Source organism: Giraffa tippelskirchi, chromosome 7 (assembly GCF_054371585.1).
Source record: "Giraffa tippelskirchi isolate mGirTip1 chromosome 7, T2T-mGirTip1v1.2.pri, whole genome shotgun sequence".
NCBI classification, from domain to species: Eukaryota; Metazoa; Chordata; class Mammalia; order Artiodactyla; family Giraffidae; genus Giraffa; species Giraffa tippelskirchi.
The window spans coordinates 84,875,311-84,894,127 of record NC_137281.1 but is presented as its reverse complement, the minus strand read 5'-3'; the positions used below and the strand labels follow the sequence as shown (position 1 = coordinate 84,894,127).

General features: G+C 42.3%; 1 protein-coding gene across 5 annotated transcripts in view; it reads right to left on the bottom strand.

The window, feature by feature from the left end:
* Positions 1 to 18,817, bottom strand: part of THSD4 (thrombospondin type 1 domain containing 4) — a 635,320-nt gene that overhangs the window by 169,017 nt on the left and 447,486 nt on the right. Inside the window, exon 1 of one of the 5 annotated variants that reach the window (XM_081506219.1) lies at positions 4,668 to 4,744. The exons of the other annotated variants lie outside the window; for them this stretch is intronic. The gene's annotated coding sequence lies outside the window, so the exon portion shown is untranslated. Of the gene's footprint in view, positions 1 to 4,667; positions 4,745 to 18,817 lie in introns of those variants that run through there. 5 annotated transcript variants of the gene reach the window in all.

The following is an 18,817-nucleotide window of genomic DNA, read 5'->3' as shown; positions in this document are numbered from 1 at the left end:
TTCTGTTTTTCCTATGGTTTTCCTAAGCTACCCAGAAGACAGAAAAAATGCCATTCACCCTGACTTTAAACATTCCAACATACTGATATTTTGGCTATGACTCCAGGCTAATCAAATTTGTGTTTATTCTAGATTTTGCTTTGTGACACATACAGGACAGCTCACACACACAGCTGCCTTGTTATAATAAAGAGTGTTACAATGTTTTCAGGAGAGATTTCTGATCTTGCCACCAAACCTCCATTACAAGATGACATTGAAGCAATAAATAGTGACATTTCAGTAGCTCTGTACCTGGCAGTTATATTTTTCCACATTCTTGTGATTTGCAAATTTAGAGCCATCAAAGATTACAGCCTCTTCAGAGTTTATTTAGTCTTGGAAACCTTCTTAATGAGTTTGACATTTTTATTAGGCTCAAAGTCTTCCACCAAAGCCTGGTGCAATTATAGCCATTTATAAAGTAGCCAACATGAAAAGAGGCTTGGCAGGCCCATGACAATGCCTCCCAAAGTCTGGCCGCCTGGGAATGCTCACCCAGTTTTCCATTCCCTTGTTCTAGAAGCATCATGGAGACCAGGGGGGCAGTCGCTGGAGTTAGGGTAAGTGTAGATGACCTGTAATGCTCTTTCTAGCTGTGAAATGCTTTCATTCTAGGCTGATTTCACAAACTCATGAGTTCTAAAGGGAAAGAGACTGCTCTTATGTACAGCAGAAATCACTCTTTAATGATAATTTTAGGATAATACAACTGTTCATGGCTCTCACTCTGTTGTCAATTGGAGCTGGGCTCAAATCTCACTTCTATCATTTATTCGTTGTGGTTGTTGGGCAAGTTATTTACTCTCTCTAAAACCACATTTTCTCATTACTGAAGATGGTAATGTAAAGTGCTGCTACTCTGTAGAAAGTAGGAACTGTTTGATGAATGAGGCTCATTCTTACTATTTAAGTTATTATTATCATCATCATCAGAAAATATACTTCAGAACTGATTGTAGAGGTCATTAAAAATAGTTGAGTATGGGTACAAACTTCCAATTATAAGACAAATAAGTCCTGGGGAAGTCATGTAGTTAACGATACTGTACTGAATACTTAAAAGTTGCTATGTGAGGTGATGGATGTTAACTAAACTTACTATGGTAATAATTTTGTAATACACACATATATCAAATCTTTATGCTGTATACAGTTCAACTAATACAATATTATATGTCAATTATATCTCAGTAAAACTGTAAAAAAAATCCCACAAAACAAAAAAATGGTTGAGTACAATTCATTCAAATAATTTCCAATAACTCCTTTCCTATGCCCACACACCAAATATTTAGAAAGTGTCATAATATTGGTATTATGGAAAGAATAATGATTAAGAAGACACAGATTCTTTCGTCAAGGTTCTTGGAGAAGAATACAAGTAACATAGACACTTATCAAGACAAGACAAAGGAAAGAAATGAAAAGAGTTTCAAGAGGAAACAAAGCCTTTATGGGAATTCAGAAGAAGAGTAAAACCAGAGAAGGCTTCCTGGAGGAGGTGATATCTGAGCTAGGGCAGGGATGAAGTGACTTGACCATTGGAAGACTGAGAGGCAGGCATTCCAGGAAAAGGGCAAAGCTTGGAAATCTAGACAGAAATTTTCTGTGTGAGTGGCAGTCTTGCACACAATACTCTTGAATCCACAGAACTGACTGTAGCTAATTAGTGGTATTTTCCCAAGGTCACACTGCTATTAAATCTTAATCGCTATTTCAGTCTTTAAAGAAAAAAAAAAAATTTTTGCTGCTCATATCAGTCATGTTGGAAGGAAAATTAAATAGGCTTTTACCAGATGGAGTCAGAACAGAAAGATGACACTAACCTAGCATGAATGTCTCAGAATCTGAGATGTGAGAGCTTACAGGAAGACAGAGAGTCAAAGTGCATCTCAGCGAGTTGTGTGGCTCTGCCGCTGAAAAGGCACTCCACAGACTGGGGTGCGTTGTGGAGAAGACGTTGGGGCTTTATGCAGCTCCCTGTCTTTAGGCACAAAGCAAGCTCTGCACACAATGCAGGGAGATGACATTTGCCCTTGAGTGCACATACATTCCTCAGGGCCAGCAGCCAGCAGCCCCATGGCGGCTGAGTACAGAATGGAAGAGTTCTTACTTTAAAAAAAAAATGCTCTTCATCAGGTTTTACGAAACAAATGAAGCGGGACCTTGCAGGGTGGGGGTGGGGGGGAGCCCAGTGCATGCCACTGGATTGATGGAGTCTAATTACCCTGCATTACAACTGGGCAGTGTTCCTGCTTTTAAGTCCTTTCCACCCTTGAGGTACTCCACGGCGTTTCCATGACCTCCAGGTGACCATGGTCTGGTCAGAACAGTGAATAGCTCACATAAGTCTGAGCCTCAGAGTTTGGTGCCTAAGAGAAGACATTCTAGTGCATGGAAAGGATCTGACATATCAGGGGCTCAGTCTGTGTCCGGGGAGGATGTGACCATGTGAAGAAATAGGCCGATGGAAAGTGAGCTCCGTGTATGACATCAGCTCAGAGGACTTGGATCCTCCTCAGGGGACAAACATCCATATTTCCACTTGGATGGAAAAAACCACAACAAATCCATCAATCAACTATTTAACTTGTACATACCATGTAACCAGCATTGCACCATGCCAGAGTCAGAGGGCTGGATTCAAAGAAATATAACACATGGCCCCTGATCTCAAAGGTTTACCATTTAGTTTAGGAGACAAAACTAAACCACATGAAATAAATACTTGTACCCAACATCACTGAGGGTTTGACTAAGGCTTTTCAATGGGTCCCAACTGTAAATATTGACTGTGAGTGCAAGTGGGATTCAAGGAAAATAAACAAGTCAGAGCAAGTATGAGTAGTTAAAAAGGGAGTCATGAAGGGGGTAAAACTTCCCCTGGGTTGCTCCTAACATTGGTGACACACAGCTTCATCAATCTTTAAAAAAAAAAAAAACTTCAGAGAAACTGAAGGAATGTTCTTTTTTAAAAAAAATTAATTTTTATTGGAAGTATAGTTGTTTTCAATGGGTTGTGTTAGTTCCTGCTGTACAGCAAAGTGAATCAGCTATAAAGACACATATATCCTCTCTTTTTTGGATTTTCTGCCTGTTTAGGTCACTACAGAGCATTGAGTAGAGTTTCCTGTGCTAAAACATAGGTTCTCAGTTGTTGTTCAGTTGCTAAGTCGTGTCTGATTCATTGCAACTCCGTGGACTAGAGCACGCCAGGTTTCCACCATCTCTCGGAGTTTGCCCAAGTTCATGTCCATTGAGTCAGTAATGCCTTCCAACTATCTCATCCTCTGTCGCCTCCCTTCTCCTTCTGCCCTCATTCTTTTCCAGCATCAGGGTCTTTTCCAATGAAAAGTTCTCAGGTTCTCATTAGTTATCTATTTTATATTAATACATAGTAGTTTATATATGTCAATCGCTATCTTCCAATTCAACTCTCCCCCTTTTCCCTCCTTAGTGTCCATTTATTTGAAAGAATGTTATTTATTACATCTCTTTAAGCACTAAGCAGTCTTGTGAGATAATTGTCTTGAGGTTATCTGGTTTGTCAGAGATGGGGTGGGATTGAACCCAGGGCTGTTCCTGAACCTGGCACAGCTACACACACACTGTGGAAGTTGCCTAAGCCCTGTTCTCATTCTAGATATTAGAAAAATAAATGGTTCTTTCAGAAGCATATTCAGAATACTATGGTTTCTCTGGATTCTGCATATATTCTGTGGCTGGGAGGGATTGAGAGTGAAAAGCTGCATTCAATAGAACTAATTTATTGTGCCATGGTACTAAATTAAGAATTTATGAAGGAGATTTGTTCTCCCACCTGTGAGCTTAATAATGGAAATACTGTTACTAGCATTAGCCTGGGGCATCTGCCATCTTGAAGAATATCAGCAACTCAGTTAGCAATGATGCAGATTACAGAGAAGGCTTGGTGGCAAAGCTCCTCCGAGCACACAGTGGGGTTCTCTCAGATGCAAACCTGTGAGGTCTGCTGGCTTCTGCCTCAAAAATTTCTCTTAGTTACTGTTCACAGCCCTGAGCCTTTGGCTGTGCATGGAAGACTCCAGCACAAAGCCTGGGGGAGAGGAGGAGGAGAGCTATAGTGCCGGATGGAAATGGATTCAACAAGACAGTGATCCTTCTCCCCAAACGTCAGTCAGATCCTGGTCTTCCCAAGGAATCCTCTGGCATGTTTATACTTGATATCATCTATATATCCTGGGGTCCGTCTCCCCTCAGTTCCCATTAGTGCCTCCAGATCAAACTCTTGGCTTTGGAATATAACCTGGCTAACCTCTCCAGCCTCCTGATGTAGCCAAGCCAGCCAAACTGGCATTTTCCAAACATATCATGAGTTGAATACTTTCTGCCCTTAATTTTTTAAAAATGGCTTTTTAGAATTTAATTTAATGGTTTTTTTTTTTTTTTTTTTTTTGGCTGCACCAAATGGCACGTAGGATCTTAGTTCCTCAACCAGGAATGGAACCCATGTCTCCCACAGTTGGGGGGGGGATCCAAGTGGAAGCTTGGATTCTTAACCACTGGACCTCCTGGGAAGTCCCTCTGCCCTTGATTTTTGTTCTTGCTCCCCTGGCCTGAAAGGAGACCACATGATCAACACTTACCAGTCCTCCAAGGTCTAAGCTGAAAGTGAATGGCTCTGAGAACCACAGCTTCCCCTGGTGACTCTTATCCTCTGATACAGCCCTTCCTAGGTCTCTGTGTGGCCATCCTTCTTAAACTTAGTCTGTACCAATGAGCATGTCTGTCTCCCCTGGGAGCACCATGAATCATGGCTTATTCATCTGGACGATCCTGGGGCTCAGCACATGATCTGGCTTGCATCGGGCACTTGCTAAATGTATGAAGGAGAAATGAAAAGCTATTCAGGAGGGTGCTTGAACTCACTTCCTTTGCGGCTGACACAGGCATTATCCTGATGAGATGCACTGCACAACCCCTGGGGCTCAGAAGTTGTGCTTGGGGGTTGGGTGGTGGGATCTGCTCCCCCTCTCCTCACCTCAGGAGGCCCCTGATGGAAGAGTTTTCTCTCATCTGGAGTGTTGAGCTTGTTAAAACCCCCAGTGACCTGGAAGGAGGAGGGGAGTATACAAGAGAAATGAATCCATCGAAGCTCAGTGATTTGACTAGGGAGCGTCTCATCTTGTTTATCCAAGTGAAATAAAAAGGTTGTATTCTCTCTCTCTCTTTCTCTTTGAACCCAAGCCCCCTGCACTGGAAATTCAGAGTCTTAATCACTGGACTGCCAGGGAAGTCCCGGTTGTGTTCTCTTATAAGAATATTTGGCGGAAAACTTTGTCTCTACAAATCTTATTATCCTTCTAATGACATCTGTTACTATGTTCTTTATAGTGTGTGTTGCCTATATGAAGAATTAGCATAAGTATTCTATATGAAAACAGAAAGAACTGCATCAATTATAAGTACATATAATGGATTTAACAACTCTGAAAATGTGCAAAATATAAGACACTGGTGACACTAGTGGTAAAGAATCTGCCTACCAGTGCAGGAGACTTAAGAGACACGGGTTTGATCCCTGGGTGGGAAAGATCCCCCGGAGAAGGAAATGGCAACCCACTCCAGTATTCTTGCCTGGAGAATCCCATGAACAGAGGAGCCTGGCGGGCTACAGTCCATGAGGTTGCAAAGAGTTGGACACAACTGAAATGAGATAGCACACAGACACTAAAGATCCACTGTCATTTTTAGCCAGGTTGCTTTTACACATTCTTGCCTGTTTGGGACAGAAGATTCTGGGTTGCACCAAAGAAGGCCTATGACTGAAAGCATCCCCAGGAATTTGAGAAATTTGATGCTATGATTTAGAAATAATCTAAATAGTCTACGTTCCACCCAAAAAAACAAGATTAAAAGAACAATATTGTTGGAACAATAAGAAAAGAAGAAAAGAAACAACTTCAAAGCTAAACTTTCAAGCAAAGAATTTGAACTGAAGGAAAAAAATGAAATCTAGTCAAATATTTTGGTTTAGCAATAGTTCCTCTCTGCCTCACCCAGCTTCGTTTCCTACAGCTTGCGACTTCAATGTCTCTTGGCTGCTCTCCTTCATCCCCACCCCTATCTCTGGCTGCAACTCTTTAAACAATGGCATTCCAAGCCAGGAGGGCCAGGGTCACCCCAGGGCCCAGCAAACCACCAGCACCCTTCCACCTCCCTCTGTTTCTGCGCTCCCAAAACTGGGCATCTTTCCCCAGCTAGGAAGCCTACAGGGTTCTCACGCCACCATACACAATAGGAAGCAATGGTCCCCTGTTAACGGGTCAGCCAAACTGAGTCTGAAGAACACTGTCTGTGCTAATATCATCCTGGGTCTCTTCAATACCAGGAAACTTTAGAATTCAAACAGCCCTAACATGGGACTTCCCTGGTGGTCCAGTGGCTAAGATGCTGAGATCCCAATACAGGGTCCCTGGGTTCAATTTCTGGTCAGGAAATTAGATTCCATATGCCACAACTAAAGATTTCACATGTCACAACTAAGACCCAGAGCAGGTAAATAAATAAACATATATGTATATATATTTATATACATTATATATATATTTTAAAGAACCTCAACAAGTGTCTTCATCTGGAATAACTAGATAAAACTAAAATATCTCAGTTTGTTCCCATGGATCTAGTCTTGGGTTGCTAAGGTTAATCTGTATGGTAACTCACTGCTTATAAAACACAAAACTCTCAGCAACAAGCTGTCACAGCACCTCTTGGGAAGTGGACACTTGTTGCCTTTATTGGGCTAGAGAAACAGATGGCTACTTCAGGAACGGGGTAGAAGACATTTTTTCATAAAAAAAGGTTTCTGGATAATTATCCTGTGTTTGTACTTGGAAAAAAGAGAGAAAGAGAGAGCCACAATGATGTCATGATTTTGACTACATCTCTACCCACAGAAGGTGGCATGTACCATGTCATTTGTGGAAGGCCACTCTCCCCTCAAACCAGTTGGCAAAACAGAAAGTCGCCTTTCACTCACCACGCACTGATTTCTCTAAAGTCATGTTTTTAATAAAAGATGGAATGAATACTCATAAGAAGCAAAAAACACAAACAAGAAATACCTCAAGGACATTCTGGTTGTGATTTAAAAACAACAACAACAAAAAAAACCCAAAAGAGAACCTTTGCTGGGAAAGAAAAGTAATGATGAGGTTGGACAGAAGGACTCATGTCCCAGTGTTAAGGGTTAGGAGATAAGCTGGACCATCTTTCGGTGAAACCAACATGTGTAATTATGGAAACACAGACAGAAATCCTTCTCAGCCACTTATACTGGCCTTAGCTTCTTTGGGTCCTGGTTTCCTCATATGAGGAATGGGTATAACAGTACCTACCATCTTTAAATGGATAGTATTGAACTAGCAGATATTGGGATGGTGGCGTTCTTCTGCTCTAATAATTCAGGGGAGAATGTTCTTTAATTAATTATGAACAGGGCTCTGGAAATACAATAACCGGTAGAGGATGAGATCTGCTTTCTTTGGACTGGCATGTACATACAATGCAATTTGAATTTCTTTGAATTTACCAAGCTCTAACTAAATTGCTTATTAAAACAAGTTTTAGAACTCACAGTGTCTGACTTCCAAGGCCTTATACCCATGGTGGCTTTCCAGCATCACCCAGTATCTACACAGAAGTCCTCCCATGCAGTTGCCAATCCCAGTCTGATTAAACAGTGAAGAGCCCCATACATTTAGTTTAGTAACCACATCACCTGATTTTCCAAACTCAGCTGGTCCATGGCTGCCACGTTCTGGCCAACCAAACTTCTCTTGCTCACACCATAGCTGCCCACTGAGTTCCCACCACTGGGACTGCTCAATCCCCTACACACCTGGTAAATGCTTCCTCCTTCTTCCAAGCCCAGCTCAGAGGTCACCACCTCAGAGAAGGTGTCCCCAGTTCCCTGATCCCAAGGACACTCAAATACTCACTTATCTCTACTCCCAAGGTTTTTGGGCCTTCTTCAGGCATAAAATCTACTTCGGTAAAACATCTCTTTCTGGCTCTCTCTCTCTCTCTCTCCACTGTTAATGACTCCAGACCAAGACTATATCTTACGCTCCAGTGTATCATGCAGACTGGCACGTTGTAGGCAATGGGTTAATGCTTGCTGCGTAAATAGAAGCCAGAGTATAAGTGACCTGGAACATTGCCTTTACATGTCTGCTGTCAGTGCCAGGAGGAAGGCCCAAGGTCTCCCCTGAAGGCAGGGTGGGGAACTTTTTGATATGGCAAGTCTGAATCACCTGGTCACACGGGGGTCAGGTTGGATCCTCCTGGGCCAGGGCAGAGGCTGGCTCACAGAGAAGCAGAAATCCCAGCTAGAGAGAGACCCATGCAGCTTTGTGAATGGACAAGACCAAAAGGTGACAGCAATCCAGTGGGTCCTTGGGCTGTGGGGCCAGAGGTGTGGATGAGGCACTCAGCAGAAAAAGGTACCACTTAGTATGTGCTTTGCCCTCCAGTGAGCTCACTTCCCTCTGCCTCACTGCCACCTCCCACCTCCCTGGGTCCCTCCTGTCCTTGGGTGCCTTCCCTTCCTCCCCCTTCCTCACTGGCCCTTTTATTAATGACCATAAGAAGTCACTGATTTGACAGTAAGAGTTTCCAGCCAGACACAGAGAAGAAATGGGTATAATAGTACCTACCATGTTCGTGTGGGGGAAAGGGCAGGAGCGGCTATGAGGGGTGTTACCACCCCACCAATGTCACGCAGTCTCTGGCGACTGGTTATGTTTTCAAAAGGTACCCCCATGAGGCTTTCTTATGGGTTATTTTTATCACAATGATGGTAAGGGTCAAGGGTGGGGCAGGAAGAGAACCTCCAATCAAAAGATTTGATCTCTATCTGGAAAGAGCTTGAACTACAGACCTCAATTCCCTCTAGCTATCTACCCTTGGAAAAGCTAATTAACCTCTGTCAGAGCCCAATCCTCTGCACAAAAATGCCCCTACCAACCTCCCAGAACTAGAGCTGGAACTAGATGTGAGGGCACACAGAGACCCCAGCACAGCCCCAGGTACCTGTTCAGTGAATGTCACGCCCCGCCCCCTCCCTCAACCAGCACTGTAACCCAGATGCTTAACACCTCAAATCTCAGCATTCCTCCAAGGTAGGCCTTCCTTGGCTTAAGGCAGATTATATCCCAAAAAACCTATTGAAAGCAGAACTATAAATACATCTTCCCAAAGAATGTATTGGGTTTTTCCATACTGATGTTACAGAAAAGACAGGATGAACTTTTTGGCCAACCCATTATGTTATTCATGGTGATTGGGCTCCCAGGGGCTTCCCAGGTGGTGCTAGTGGTAAAGAACCCGCCTGCCAATGCAGGAGAGGTGGGAGACGTGTGTTCAATCCCTGGGTTGGGAAGATACTCTTGAAAAGGAAATGGCAACCCACTCCAGTATTCTTGCCTGGGAAGTCCCATGGACAGAGGAGCCTGGAGGACTACAGTCCACGGGGTCGCAAGAGTCAGACAGGACTGAGCAACTAAGCACACACGGGCTTCCAGGCCTGCCCATAAAAAGCCCATCTAGTCCACAGTGGATTCTGTCATGGTTCTGCAGGCCAAAATCCAACACCAAGGAGGACATGGTTTCTGTGGCAAACGGTGTTCTGCATTCTGACTTGTGATGCCAGACGGACAGCTTCTCCTTGCAGCTCTAGAGGGAGGCGTCTGATCAGCTTCTGGGATAGCTGGGGCCCTGTGACTGTTTTGTAGGGCTGGTGGTGGGGGTAGGGAGGTGGGGAGCTGCCAGCAGCTCCCCCCCCCCATCTCCTTTCTCTGCCCCTGCTGCCTGTACCTCCGGCTCATCGAGCACTTCACTGCCTGGTGGAACATGCCAGAACACAGCATTCACCTAGACTATGGTCTGCTCAAGAAACCAGAATGGTTTCCCAGCCCAAAGGTCCATATTTCCCCTTCCAGTATTCCAGGCCCACCAAAATTTACTTCTTTCCATGGTCACCACATGATGGCTAGTACTCAAGTGTTCTTTCACTCTCTCAGTTTTATTGTTGCATTGTATAGAGGAAACACGATGAGCTATGGGGCAAAACCCAAGTTCAAATCCTGGCTTTATCACTTACTATCCAGTGACCCTGGGCAGATGAGCTAGTGTGTTAGCTCTCGTTTCCTGGTCTTTAAATTGAAGGATAATAACATCTGCCTTAAATCCTAAAAGATGACACTGTTAAAGTGCTGCACTCAATATGCCAGCAAATTTGGAAAACTCAGCAGTGGCCACAGGACTGGAAAAGGTCAGTTTTCATTCCAACCCCAAAGAAAGGCAATGCCAAAGAATGTTCAAACTATGCACAATTGCATTCATTTTACATGATAGTAAGGTAATGCTCAAAATTCTCCAAGCTAGGCTTCAATAGTATGTGAATCAAGAACTTTCAAATGTTCAAGCTGGATTTAGAAAAGGCAAAGGAACCAGAGATCAAATTGCCAACATCCGTTGGATCATAGAAAAAGCAAGAGATTTCCAGAAAAACATCTGCTTCACTGACTATGCTAAAGCCTTTGACTGTGTGGATCACAACAAATTGTGGAAAATTCTTAAAGAGTTGGGAATACCAGACTACCTTACCTGCCTCCTGTGAAGCCTGTATGCAAGTCAAGAAGCAACAGTTAGAACTGGACATGGAACAACAGACTGGTTCCAAATTAGGCAAGGAGTACGTCAAGGCTGTATATTGTTACCCTTCTCATTTAACTTATATACAGAGCACATCATGCAGAATTCTGGGCTGGATGAAGCATAAGCTGGAATCAAGATTGCTGGGAGAAATATCAGTAACCTCAGATATGCAGATGACACCACCCTTATGGCAGAAAGTGAAGAGGAACTAAAGAGCCTCTTGATGAAGGTGAAAGAGGAGAGTAAAAAAGTTGACTTAAACTCAACATTCAAAAAACTAACATTATGGCATCCAGTCCCATCACTTCATGGCAAATAGATGGGGAAACAATAGAAACAGTGACAGACTTTATTTTCTTGGACTCCAAAATCACTGCAGATGGTGACTGCAGCCATGAAATTAAAAGACTCTTGCCCCTTGGAAGAAAAACTATGATAAACCTAGGTAGGTAAAAAGCAGAGACATCACTTTGCCAACAAAGGTCCGTCTAGTCAAAGCTATGGTTTTTCCAGCAGTCTTGTATGGATGTGTGTGTTGGACCATAAAGAAGGCTGAGCGCTGAAGAATTGATTCTTTTGAACTGTGGTGTTGGAGAAGACTCTTGAGGAGATCTTCAAGATCTTCGAGGAGATCAAACCAATTAATCCTAAAGGAAATCAGTCCTGAACATTCATTGGAAGGACTGATGCTGCAGCTCCAATACTTTGGCCACCTGATACAAAGAGATGACTCACTGGAAAAGACCCTGATGCTGGGAAAGATTGAAGGTGGGAGGAGAAGGGGGTGACAGAGGATGAGATGATTGGATGGCATCACCGACTCGATGGACATGAGTTTGAGCAAGCTCTGGGAGATGGTGAAGGACAGGAAAGCCTGGCGTGCTGTAGTCCGTGGGGTCACAAAGAGTCAGACATGACTGAACCACAACAACATCTGCCTCAGAGGGTTGTTGGGAAAATTACACGAGATAACATTCACCAAAACCTGACACAGCAGGGGAAAGAGAGAGTGGGACGAATCGAGAGAGTAGCGTTGACATATATATACTATCATGTGTAAAATAGCTAGCTATTTGGAAGCTGCTATAAAGCACAGGGAGGAGAAGGCAATGGCACCCCACTCCAGTACTCTTGCCTGGAAAATCCCATGGACGGAGGAGCCTGGTAGGCTACAGTCCATGGGGTCGCTAAGAGTCGGACACGACTGAGCGACTTCACTTTCACTTTTCCCTTTCATGCACTGGAGAAAGAAATGGCAACCCACTCCAGTATTCTTGCCTAGAGAATCCTAGGGATGGTGGAGCCTGGTGAGCTGCCGTCTATGGGGTCGCACAGAGTCGGACACGACTGAAGCGACTTAGCATAGCATAGCATAGCATAAAGCACAGGGAGGTCAGCTCAGTGCTCTGTGATCACCTAGAGGGGTGGGATGGGAGGTGTTGGGAGGGAGGCTCAACATGGAGGGGATTTACGTCTACACAGAGCTGATTCACCTCGTACAGCAGAAACTACCACATCATTGTAAAGCAATTATACTCCCATTATAAAAGTAAACAAAAAAAAGTTAAAAAAGAACTGACACAGAGCCTATCGCATTTTAGATCCAAAAATATTTTTTTGTCTTTTCTTCTGTTGTTTATGGAGTAAAACCACTTCTGAACAACAGCATTCAGTTACTTGTTACACACCCATGGTTCTGTTTGTTAGTTCCTAGTCTATGGAACATGTCTGGGTTTGTTCCTTTATTCTTTTTTTTTCGCTAAGGAGAACATCTGGCTCCAGTCTAAGCATCTCTAGCCGCACATAGGCTGGCTGTAAACATTCCTACAGAAGGTTGCACCAGGCCTCATTCCCTCACCAGTTGCCCTCTGACCTCCCCTGAAGCTCAGCCAGCAGGAATCTACCAGGTGTTCGCCCTTGAAGTCTCCCTCTCAGTGTCATCTGACACTTGGAACATGACCTATGACCATCAGGAAAGCCCAGGTGAGGACCTGCTCCAGCACCTTGAAGATGGGAGTGAGTTACAGCAGTGTGCTTGCTTCTTGAGAGCTGAAGACGTCTCCATAATCACAGTCTTCATATCACGTGCCCATATGTTTGTGACGCACAGAAATGAAAACCAGAAATGAAAACCAGAGATTTAAAGACAGCACTTGGACTTTGGTCAAAGCTGGGCCCCACGTGCCAGTCTTGAAAGATGGAAAAAACATGAGCAGACTAGATTCAATTCCCCACTTCCCTATACCTTACTATCTTGTCTCAGCCAAGTCATTCAGTTTCTCTAAATTTCAAATTTCTGAGGTTGGTCATAATAAACAACTGCTCTATCTGGTTACCATAACCTAAGAAGATGTCTATAGAAGTGTTTTGCTGTTTTGAAAAGCCCATCCAAAATACAGGCGATTATTACCACTTGGTATCACACATACTACTCTATGAGAATGGCCTATTCTTGTCATCACCCTAGTCCAAGTTCATTGCTTTAAAGCTACACTGTTGCAAATCTCCAAATCAGTCTCTTCCCAGTGCTGACTTGTGAATTATCCTATAGTTCTGCTCTAAGAGGGCTTCCCTGGTGGCTCAGACAGTACAGAATCTACCTGCAATCCTGGAGACCCAGGTTTGATGCCTGGGTTGGGAAGGTCCCCTGGAGAGGGGAATGGCTACCCACTGCAGTATTTTTGTCTGGAGAATTCCATGGCCAGAGGAGCCTAGTGGATGGGCTACAGTCCATGGTGTCGCAAAGAGTTGGACACGACTGAACAACTAACACTTTTACTGACACTTTTTCCCCCCACTTTTCTTCTGCTCTAAGCAAACATACTATAGAATATTTTGAGCCCTGTATTTGAGCAAATACAGGGAATGATATCTCAAACACTTGGGTTCCATCAGTCAGTTTTTAACAAATTGTTATTGGAGTATAGTTGATGACTATGTTTTGTTAACACATCCCCTGATTTAACACAACAGATGAAAGGGAATGTCCCTCTCCCTGATGCCACTGCCCTCTCTCCTTCATCAGCCATAACCACTGTCCTCAACTGCTGTTATCATCCTCATGCATGTTTATACTCCTACTAACATTTGGAGACCCATAAATAAAGTATTTCATTGTTTGGTATGTTGAAGTTTTATATGATGATATAATACATTTATAATTCAGAGACCATGTTTCATCTTTCAATTTTGAGGTTTCCCATCTAGGATGATACATGAGTCTCTAGTTTTTTTAAGTGTTACTCTGTACTTCACTACATGCATAACCAGCAGCTCATTTCTCTTCTCCTGAGGATGGATATTAAGGGAGTTTTCAATAATTGATGATTATGGACAGTGCTGCTGCCAGCATTACTGTACTTATGTACACATCTGCAAGAGTACACAGTTGCCAGGGTTTTTCTGGCCAGTCTATTTTAAACTTTTTTGACTGTAATTCACAGTAAAAATATATTTTATATCACAGTATACTATACAAAACACAAAATATGTCCACGTACACACACGAGGTGGAACTGCCTCAAGAAACCATACTTATTACCCTTATTGCATCCTCTGTCCTTTAATATATTCCATTCCATCCTATTCTATATTTTAAATGCTGTTCAAAACCCCCCAAATCGATTTCACGATCCATGTATGGGCCTAGGGTATATACGTAGGTGTGGAATTGCTGAATGGATGGCAGGCTACGTGAACCTTTAACTCCCCATTTAAACATTGCTCTTTTAAATCATTCTCCAGCTAAACAAACATAACAATTCCTTAATGTCTAATGACCTATCCCTGGGTCTCTGACAGGTCATTAACCCTTTGACAGGTTTCTCCCCTTCCCCCAAACACACATTGCTAGTTCCTGCCTTTACAGAGACAGTTGCCCCTGCTTGCCCCCTTGCTCCTGCCCTCTGCATGTGTGCATGCTAAGTCACTTCAGTCGTGTCCGACTCTTTGTGACCCTGTGGACTGTAGCCTGCCAGGATTCTCCAGACAAGAATACTGGAGTGGGCTGCCATTTCCTCCTCCAGAGGGTCTTCACGACCCAGGGATCGAACCCTTGTCTCTTACATCTCCTGCATTGGCAAGTGGGTTCTTTACCACTAGTGCCACCCGGGGAGCCCCACTTCCCCATCAAGTATCCAAAGGTACCCCAGCCTCACACTGCCCTTGAACTTAAGCTGCACTTAAAAATACCACTAGGATATGTTTATTCTTTAATCTGCAACTGCTTTCTGTGTCTCCCATTGTCTTCCAAATTTCAAGGTTCTTGAGGGCAGAAATACACTGTCTTAGAGCAGAGTATCTCATCCGTGAGTCAAAAGTCCCAGCTCCAAATTGCTGGGTTTGTTACCTTGGGTTAATAATCTCCTTGGGCTCCAATTTCCTCACATATAAAATGAAAACTTGGTAGAGCTTTTTCTTTTCTTTTTTTTTTTTTTTTTTAAGAGGCAATAAGATCACATCTGTGGAAGCGCTTTGCAAACTGTGAAGAGACAGAGAAGGACTTACGTGCATTTCATATCTTCCATGGCAGGCATGATGCCTGCTGGTCCTGATAAGCAGCTTCCATCAGGGGCGGGCAGAATTCTAAGATGAGTCCCATGCCCTGGGCGCTCTCCAAGACTGCCAACGGGATGGGCTTTGTGCCTGTGAGCAGGTTATGTTAAATGGCACAGTTGACCCTAAGAAAGGGAGGTTATCTGGGTGGCCTGACTTAATCACATGAGCTTTTTAAACTTGCAAAGTCTTCTCTGGTTGGTTACAGATTTGAAACACAAGGATTTGTCATCTTTTCTCTGGCTCAAAGATAGAGAGTTCACGTGGCAAGGAAAAATGGGCAGCTTCCCGGAGCTGACAACAAACAAGGAAACAGGGACCTCAGAAATGAATTGTCTATAAGCAGGGAGCTTGGAAGACTCCATCAAGGTGAGCATGGCAGCCATGGGGACACCTTGATCTCAGCCCAGTGAGACCCTAAGCAGAAAATCTAGCCCTGCTGTGCCCAGATTTTCGACCTACAGAAACGATGATATAATACATAATATATATATATGTATTAATTAATATATGTATCCTGTACACAATATAGATATATATCAATGTAATATATATATATTATATTAATATAATATATATAATACCTATTATATATATATAATATAATATAGAAACTATGAAATAATACAACTGTGTTGTTTTAAGCCACTGAAGTTTGTGGTATTTTGTTACAAAGCAATAGAAAACTAATTACACATGAAATTGGGCAGGTTTGGTTTTCCATTTCTCTGTGCATAAAATTGGTGTCTCTTGTTGCTACTGTTTTACCTTCCAAATCATGGTGGCTCAGATCCTTTAAATGCTATGGAAGGATAACAAAAACCAAGGTTGAGGGCAGGGAGAGATAAAGGAACTAATTTGAGAGGTATCAACCAGTTACTACAGAATAGATTGGAATCACCCTTCAAGAGCATAGCAGCAGTCTTTCTCTAAGTGAAATAACCTTGATAAATAGCAAATCTTCTGAGCCATGTCAAGTCTGATAGTTGAATTATTATTACCTTTCACATGTGTGCTTTGCTTCTTGTGGGACTTGTTTACCCAGAGGTATTTCTAATTCCTTTCCTCATCAGAAACTCCATAGATTTGCAATAGGGAGATCAACATGAGAACAGGCATGGGCCCCTCTCCAGAAGGACATGCCAGCCCTAGGTAATACTCTCCGAAATCCCAGCCAGCCTCTGGCAACTTAACAATAACAGGCATTGGACAGAAAGAACGAGATCTAAAGGTAAATACAACATAGTCTCTCCTTACCAAAATTCAGTTTATCCGCATTCATAAAGGCAAATTATCTTAAACTGACAAGTACCACTAATTTCGTAAGAAAAAAGTCAGCACAATCCAGAGCTCCCAATTTAATCAATGTACATAAAGACAGCACCAAATATCATGTAGCTACTTTACTAGATAACATGAATATGGAGATATAAACCAACCAAATGTTTTCTCTTTACTATTTAGTCTATCTAATAGCTGTTTGCCTCCTTTCCTTAGGCTATGACACCCCCATATACTTAATATTAAAAAAAAAAACCACCATATGTGTATGATACTGGAAGTTTAAACAATGCAACCTTTAATTTAAAAAAATAGTAAAGTCAAAAAGAATCAATGAACACAGTGCAGATGACACTACACTCAACCAACAAGTCACCATCGTAACAAAATAGCATCCCTGCTACAACCAGCAAACCACGAGTCATCGGAAAGGAGCATGGCCAGCCAGATGTTGGTGTGACCTGCACCACTGTCCAGATGACCACGTGGAGGCCACCCTGCTGCTCAGGAGGAGCACCAGTCCAGACCAGTTTCCATCAATACCAGCACAGTCCCCTTAGAGCTGAAGCAAGGGCACAGAGTTAAAGCAGTAGTGAAGCCAAATGGCTGTAAACCAAAGAGGCATCATTTCACCACATTTTGCAGTTTAAAAACCATTTCTCCATCTTGAAAGCTTCTCCACAATACCACATTTATTTCTGCCTCCATGAATCTGAAAACTTTCACTCATCACCTTCCATAGTCTCCTGCCCTTCTGCTTAACAACTGCAAAGTCCCAGAATGTTAAGAGACCTTAGCCATCACGTTTAACATTGGAGAAGCCAAGGATTAGGGAGGTGAGTGTTAGGCTTTCTGCCCATTTCATTGCATCCCGTATAGGAAAGTTTTTCTAATTCTCCCAGAACACACAGATCAGTGGATTAGTCAATCAGTAAGTATTCACTGAGCATTTCTTAGGTCCTGGCATTGTTCTAGATACTATGAGGGATTCAAAACAAAGTTTCTTCCCACAACAGGGATTACTAATCCAGGAAAGAAGGTTGAAATATGTGAAATGATTTCAAATAAGAGAATACTAAAGCTTTTTTGTTAGGACAGTCCTGGAACATACTCGGAGGCATTTGTAATTCATATTGAATAATTTAGTGCTTTCCAAAACATACCATTTATTATATAAAGAAATCTATTTCTATTTTGGAAGTATTTGTACATCACTCCAACATAGGCTTTGGAGAGCTTATAATAAAGACATTATAAGGTTGATAAAAATAGAAGAATCCAGGAAATAGAAAATGTTAAGGTTAAAGTTGTTTTGGTTGAGCATAAAATATGAGAAGAGGCCACTCTCAGTGAAGGCAAAAGATAACATGCTATCTTGTTCCCTGAAAGGAGAAGATAAGACAGATCCAGAGGACATTAGAAAGGTTCCTAAAACTTCCCCACATGGGACTTTAAAGTCTACTGTGTAATATAATAGAAGATGTCCTTAATAACAGCTTTAAAATAAAAACAAAGGCAGAAAACAGATCATCTTTTAGTCTCTATAAAAGCTAAGAACATGACAATGGCATGTAATTGTTGAAGTCTAAGTATCCTAATGTGCTCAAAGGGTAGATTCAGAATTCCCAACGAGAGGGGAGGAAGGAGAATAATCATTATTTTCCTAAATGTTACACTTAAAAAAAAACATGGTTTATAATAGGAGCTGGACTGTATGTAATATGAGATCATATTTTCTGTGAAGGGTCTGATATATGTAAATGTTGGGAAGGATTATACTAAATATTACTGTATTGGTTTCCTCTTACACAATTGTAGATTTTTCACAATTTTAGTTCTTGTAGGCCAAAAAATTTAAATTCCCCAAAAGAGCTTTGAAGGCTCTATGGATTTGTTCACTTTTCATCATCAAGTAGGAACTTTTTTTTACTAAAAAAAAATAAAAAGTGTCTACCATCTTATTCTTACTACTAAAATTATCTCATAAAAGAAATTTTAACACCAAAAAAGTAGAAAAACATAATCTCAGAGAAAAAGAGAACTTTTAAAAATGAATATATTTAGCTCATGTAAGGTTCTCTACCATAGTTTTCATTCACATTTTGCTCAGGGCCACTGAAGACTGCATTTAGGGGGTTAAGAAAACCTTTGGCCTAGATTATAAGCTTCTTGCAGGCAGGGGCTAACCCACATACAAGATACCATGCTCTCAACCTTTTCCATTCCATTGCCAAATATT